This window comes from Cryptomeria japonica, chromosome 8 (genome assembly GCF_030272615.1).
Source record: "Cryptomeria japonica chromosome 8, Sugi_1.0, whole genome shotgun sequence".
NCBI lineage: Eukaryota > Viridiplantae > Streptophyta > Pinopsida > Cupressales > Cupressaceae > Cryptomeria > Cryptomeria japonica.
In genome coordinates this window covers 113,844,391-113,852,273 of record NC_081412.1, presented here as the reverse complement: position 1 = coordinate 113,852,273, position 7,883 = coordinate 113,844,391, and positions in this window count along the sequence as shown.

Sequence of the window (7,883 nt, the reverse complement as noted above, 5' to 3'; positions counted from 1 at the left end):
TTGCATAAGGGATCTTCTTCATGTCAGCAATCTCTTCAGGATATTTCAGACTGTCATGCACAGTTAACTTAGTTCCCTACAAGATGGGAACAACCTGTGATTTAAAGTCAGACATATGAAACCTATCAAGAACATTGGTTATATACTTTCTCTAGCCGAGCCAAAGTTTCCTCTTAGAAAAATTCCGTTTGATCTCCATTCCCAGAATGTAATTTGCTGCTCCTAAGTCCTTTATTTCAAATTTTATAGATAACTAAGAATTTAAATTTGAGATTATACCTTTTGTATTTCCTATGAACAACATGTCGTCTACATACAAAGCTATGATAAGAATCCTATCACCTTCAGTTTTGTAGTAAACACAATGATCAGCTTTTGATCTCACAAATCCCAAGGACAAAACAAATGTATCATACTTTTGATACCACATTCTAGGAGACCGTTTCAAACCATACAGAGACTTCTTGAGTCTGCATACCAAATGTTCTTTACCTTTTTCCACAAAGTGCTCAAGCTGAGACATATAAATCTCTTCTTCAAGATCACCATGAAGAAATATTGTCTTCACATCCATCTAGTGAATCTCCCAATCATATGCTGCTGCAAGTGACAAGAGAAATCTGATAGATGTCATCTTAGTCACAGAAGAAAAGATCTCTCCATAGTCAATACCTTCCTTTTGAGAATACCCCTTTGCAACCATTCTTGATTTGTACTTGTCAATGTTGCCATCTGGACCATACTTCTTTTTGAATGCCCACTTGCAGCCTATAGGCTTTCTACCTTTAGGCAATGGCACCAAATCCCAAGTTCCATTTTTATCCAATGATGACATTTCATCTTTCATGGCTTCCAACCAGGAATCTGAATCAGACATCTTAATAGCTTCTTTGACAGTCCTAGGCTCATCAATATCTGCAATTAAAACATAAGCACAATTAACATTCAACATAGAGTGACTGTACTTATTAGGTGTATACCTATTAGGTTGTCGCCTCTCTTGAGTAGATCTTCTCAACTCTGACGTTGAGGCTTCTTGAGGTTCAATTGGAGGCTCATCATCATGTTCTTCTTTAGAACTACTCAAACTGCTCGAACTCTCCTCATCTTCAGGTATCTCTGGAGATTCTTCCTTAGTCAGAGGAATTTCAACCTCAGCTTCTCCTTTCTTTCCTATGTTGTGATCTAGTGACATAGGTTTCAACTCATGAAAAATCACACTTCTGTTGTACATAACCTTACCAGTCACTGGATTCCAAAGTTTGTATCCTTTCACACCAACTCCATAGCCAATGAAGATACATTTCACAACTTTGTTATCCAACTTAGATCTATTAACATCAGGCACATGAGCATATGTCTCTGCACCAAAAACACGAAGGTTCCTTAAAGAAGGTTTCTTACCAGACCATGCTTCCATAGGTGTTTTCTCAACAAATGTTGAAGTAGGAGAACGATTCAACAGGTAACATGTTGTAGCAACTGCTTCAGCCGAGAATTTTTGTTCTAGCCCAGCTCCACTCAACATGCTTCTTGCTTTCTCCATTAGAGACCGATTCAACCTTTCAACAACTCCATTTTGTTGTGGAGTGTAAGGTACAGTCTTATGTCTCTTAATTTCATCATCAACATAGTACTTGTCGAAATCTATACTACAATATTCACCACCATTGTTTGTTCTTAAACATTTTATCCTTCTCCCAGTCTAATTTTCAGCAAGGTTCTTAAACTCCTTAAACTGACTGAACACTTCTGATTTACTTTTAAGAAAGTACACAAATGCCCTTTATGAATAATTGTCTACAAAAGATACATAGTACTTAGACTTAGACAAAGAAGGAACATCCACTGGACCAAACACATCAGAGTGTACATAATCTAGAATGTCAAAATACTTATGAGAACTAGAATAAAATTGAACACGGTTATGTTTCCCATATATGCAGTGTTCGCAAAAATCAAACTCAAAAGTACAATCATCCAGACATTCAACCAGATTCTTATTCTTGAAATCTTTTAAACCTTTTTCACCTATGTGGCCTAACGTATTATGCCAGAGCATTGTTTAATCAATGGGAAGTTTAGTTTCCAATGCATTAGCATTATGCATCATTACAGTTGTCCTAATAGATGTTTCAGAGGTTACATTACAAAATATAGGTTCGACATTTAACTTATACAGTGTACTGATGCAATCACCCTTTGCCAATACAATGGAACCCCTAGTCATCTTGCAACCACCAGATACAAATATAACTTGTACTCCAGCATCATTAAGTTTTTTTCTTACAGAGAGAAGGTTTATTGCCAGACCTGGTATATGAAGAACTCCATTGATCTCCTTTACTCTACCATATGGGAATTGAATTTTAATTCTGCCTCTCCCTGCAATCTCCAACATAGAATCACTAGCCAAGTATACCTTTCCACCAGCATACAATTCATACTTCGAGAACCACTCCTTGTGGGAGGTCATGTGAAAAGATGCGCCAGAGTCTACTAACCAGGTGTCATCTAAGGTAGGCACTGCCAGGGCTGCTACAAATGCATCAACATCACTCTAAGAAGATTCAGTGTCAGAATACTTCTTCTTCTTCTCCTCCTTGCAATCCTTTCGGATATGCCCTTTTTTCCCATAGTTCGAGCACTTCACCTTTGACTTCGTGCCTAGAGATTTTGATCTCTCTTGAGACTTGGACTTGGACTTCTTTCCTTTGTTCTTGTCTTTGTCCTTCGGTCTGCCTCGAACAGAGAGTGCATCTTTTGTCGTCTCAGAAGACTTCTTTCTCATTTCTTCTGATAAAAGAGTATTAACCACAATATCCATCTTGAACTAGGTCGTAGTACTACCGATAGCCATCACTGGGTAAAAGCACAAAGTTGTGTCATACTTTTATAAAGGAAATGGCCAATGTTGATTCAACTTTTTAAATTAAATCAATAGAGAGTGAAATATATGTTTTGAATTTTGAAATGATGTAAACTAATCAAATTTATATTCTTATGTCTATTTTAAGTTTGTAATTTTAACAAAAATTTTAAAAATTATTTGAATATAGTTTTTTATAAAGTAAACACTATAATCTAGTTGCTGAAAAAATGTTGAAATTGAAGTTACACAAGCCACCACACTTTATTTAGTAAAATTTACTTTTTTTTCTTGTATTTTTTTTTGTATATTGATAACTTGAAACTTTAGTGCATGGATATATTGTTTACTATTTTTTATAAATATATATTTTTCAATAAATTTGAAAAGTTGTGTGTGATGAAATATAACTGTTTCCAATTCCCACCACCTTTTTTCTTAATTATTTATCCAAATCAGAAAATAATTATATCATCTTGACATAGATTCTTTTCTCTACTCCATTTTTTTTTCAATTTTTTAAATAAATTTTAGTATTTTTCCTTGACAAGATAATTAACCTTATATTTTAGTGTTGATAACCTACTTTCAATAAAAATAAAATATAAAACTTTAAAAACTAATTAAAATATTAAAAGATATATATTTTGGAAAATTCACGTATAGATCTATAAAAGGGTATTTTTACATTTCAAAAAAAATATTATTTATAAGAGTAGGAGTTGTTGAAACATCGAGTTTTTTTTTTTTTTTTTTTGTAATTAGACCAAAAGTAGTATAAAATATACATTTAGTAGACACTTCCAATTGGAAAAGTTGTGGCCCATATATAACTTAGCTATAATGAATCTATATAGACCATATGTTTGACTAAAATTAATTTTTAGTTAGAATTACTTAAATTCACTTGTGCTGATAAGTTAGCCTGAAACGTGACACGGTTTTGTGCTTTTACCCCACTAAGTGATCCCAAGAGTCAGGCAATGAACATAACAATGGACACACCAACATAAGTTAATTGTGCAAGAACCATGTTGAATGCATTTAAGTGGTCTGCCAATGGTGTTCCTACATCCATCTTTAGAGAGTACAACTTCTTCCTCAAGAAAAGTTTATCCACCAAGGACTTGCCTTGATAAATATCTCCCAACTTATTCCAGAGAAGATGTGCAATTTTCTCTTCATGGATGTTTAACAGAATAGAATCATCAAGACATAGCCTGATTAGACCCCTTGCCTTCCGGTCGGCTAATTCCCAATCCTTTTGCTTCATGCTTGTAGGTTTTTGCACAGACATCACAATCCAAAGATATCGGTTGACCAGCAAGTCTTCCATCTTGAGTTTCCATAATTTGAAACTGGAACCATTAAATTTCTCCATGTCTATGCGCCCTGAGGTGCTCGCCATCTTAACCTGTAAAACAAACAAGTAGACACTCTACAAGACTCCCACTGAAACATAACTGACACAAAAAACTAACCCTACACAGAGACAAAACACTAAGGATTACGTGGGAAAACCCTTTCGGGAAAAAAACCCACCACCAACAGTTGAAATACTTTATTTCCAGTAAATGAATTTACACTAAAGTTTCAGTCTGCAACTACAAGTATTCGTTCTCAGATTCTTACGAACTGGACACTACAATCGACATACGCTATCTATATCACCATAGTTATCCAATGGCTACATATATCAGATTGTTGACAGTTCATTTGAGCAACTGCACCAATGGTTTGAAGTCTAACCATCTGCGTCGGTCTGTATTCATGAGAAACACAATATCCCACATGCACCAAGGAGTCGGGTCAGTTCGTATTCATATACACCAACAAGACCATCTTCAATGTCCAAGTGTTTATCTTTTGGACTTCAGTTTGAGCGCACACCTGTAGTCAGTCTCTACTCCATCAGCCATCGAAAAGACCACAAAAGCATTGCTCTGATCTCCCGATGAACCAACGACTCCACTAATGCGGCTCCAAACAGATCGACTCCATTGGCTTATTGGGATAGCCTTCAACAGGTAGACTCGATCTCCGATATCAACCCGATCGGTGAAGGCGACCTCATCGGGTATTGGTATAGCAAACAACCAGTTCTCCCGATCTCTGATAATACCTTGATCACCGAAGGCAATTCCATCGGATCATCGACAAGACAACCAAACAACTATCTTGATTGTCCAATCTTCCTTGATCTCTTTCTGCGCTCCGCCACGTGGCACCCCCTGATTGGCTCTAGGGTCCCTGTCCTACCACCTTAGCACGACCTCACTAATCGCCAGGAATGAAGCTCTCTTGTTGGGCCCCACCTTGGTCACCAAGTCACGGAGGATAACCTTCGTGCGTCTCGCCATATCGGTATAGCGACAATCGTCCGATCATCCCGGACTTGCTCACTCGTTAAGTCGTCTGAGTTTATCTCTTTCCGAGTCCCATCATGGTCACCAAGTTGTAGAGGATAAAATTTGTGCATCTTGCCATAGCGGTATAGTGACAATCATCCGATCATCTCGGATTTGCTCACTCGTTAACTCGTCTGAGTTTCTCTCTTGTCGGGTCCCACCATGGTCGCCAAGTCGCAAAGGATAAATTTCATGTATCTTGCCATAGTGGTATAGCGACAATCATCCGATCATCCTGGACTTGCTCACCTGTTAACATGTCTGAGTTGCTCTTTTATCGGGCCCCACCACTTAGTCACCAAGCCGCGATGGATAACGTTCGTGCATCTCCATCATGTGGTATATCGACAGTCATTTATTCACCTTCAACCTGATCACCTGTTAACAGATCACATGAAGAAGATTCCATCGACCCATCAGCAAAAGTCACACCGACAACTATTCCATCGGAATAGGTTACTCTGATCAGTCTGAACAAAAATCAAGTTAATTCGAGGCACATCTTTTCCAACAATGATTTTATGACCTTAACCGGTCATATCTCTATTTTGCAGATAGTTGATCTTTGTGGGTACTAATTCCCGCCACGGTTTTTCCCATTTGGGTTTCCACATGAAAATCATTGTGTAATGGTTTGCATGCTTTATTGGGTGTTTGCTTATGTGGTTATCTTTCTTGCATACATATTGATTTTCAAGTTGGTAAAAGGTGTTATCAGATCTATTAATTTTTTTATTGCACTGATTCACCTCCCCCATCTCAGTGCCTTATAAGTTTATCATAATTATCATCAATTTGAACAATTAGCTAACCAAAAAAAAGGTAGCTATACATTATGCCTCATAATTACACTTTACTTAATTTGACTTAGGATAATGCATCTCATAGTAGTTTGCATATGACACACTTAGAGAAGTGTGCATACAGGGAAGTTGCTTGTAGGAGAAATTCCACCTTTTGTGGTTTTATCTTGTTGTTACATTCCACCTTCGGTGGTGATCCACCTCTTGTGGAATATTTTATTATTTCTCCTACCTACCCTCGCTTACCCTTGTATCTCATTGAGCCATATGCCATGATTGTGTGCTCTCATAGCCTTGGCTTTATAAGCAAGCTCATTTATATTGTATGTAGTCCAATTCAATTCAATCAACTTAGTTAGTTGGGTATTTTGCATCATTGATAGGAATACAATTTATTCTTGTCATATATTTTATTCTCTCTTGTTTGTGCTATCAATTGGACTCTAGATCTTGGCAAATTATCACAAAAATACATAAGATAAAACTCGTTAAGTTTTGATGAGGGAGGAGAAGCTAAAAAGGATAAGGTCAAATTAGGTTTGTCTCCTTGTTAATTAATATTAAACATGCTAGGTTTTGGAGTTGTTTATTCTCCATACAAAACAACACTTGATCAAAAACAGAAAATCTACAAATCGCGACAGAGTTTTACACAATTTCTACTGGTTCAATCCTCTTAATCTGCCTTCTCAATGCTATAAAAAAGCAAAAAAAATCATTGAAAAACAATTGTATTATGCAAGTTTGTCTTTTTGATTAGGTGTTGTTTTGTATGGAGAATAGTCATTGCCCTTGGTTCAATGTGTCCCTGCCCTCTCTTTTATTAAAAAAAGGAAAACAACTATCTCTTGATATTATTGTTACTATTATCTTAAAATTGGGAAAGTAATATGAATTTTTTCCTTTTATTAAATTTAATAGTTTAATTTTTTTTTTTCATTTATAATTTCTATGAATTCATTATTTATTTTCAATGTGAAGAGTTAGAGGATAATGTTAAATTGCCATATTTTTAAAGTAGAATTTTAAAAATTTAAAATTTAATATATAATGAATATTATTAAATTATGTTTATGAGCAAGGAACTGTTAATTATGAAATTATATTAATGATTTTAATTATATTAATATAAAAAAATATAATAATAATTAAGTGTTAATTAATTTTATTTAAATGACTAGTCAATAAAGGTATGGATGGTTGTCATTAAGTAATATTTAGAGATTTAAATTATCGGTTTTTTTATTTCTTTACTTAAAGTGGGAATTGAAAAATAAAAATATAGATTAATTAATCAAAGTAGAAAACATAAGATAAAATGGTTATTTTGTTTAAATATTAAGCTATAACTTTAAAATGATATTATTAACCCAAAAGCAAGAAACTCAAGACTTGTTATTACTTCATTTAGAATTAAGGTTAATCAATGTGCAAGTCTAAACTAACTCAACAACAAAGATTTGTAAATTATAGTAGTTGGCTATAAACTTGTTTAAAGCATATGTTAATATAGTTAGAGGAAAATTTAAACTAGAAAATGAAAAATTGAAGGATCTTGATTGTACTAGGATGGCATATATTAACTCGCTTCTACCTAGTGAACCTAATTGTGGTGTGGCTTTCTCATTAATGTGTTTCTTAGGTAGAAACCTAAATCTTGTTAGGTTAACCAGCCATCATTTAGGTGTGCAAGAATTATTTCACACATAGGTGCTTGCATTCCCTATTTTACCCACATTTGAGCGAGGTGTCATGGATGACACTACACATGCATGCCATCTGGTGCTGATGTAAGGGCATCAT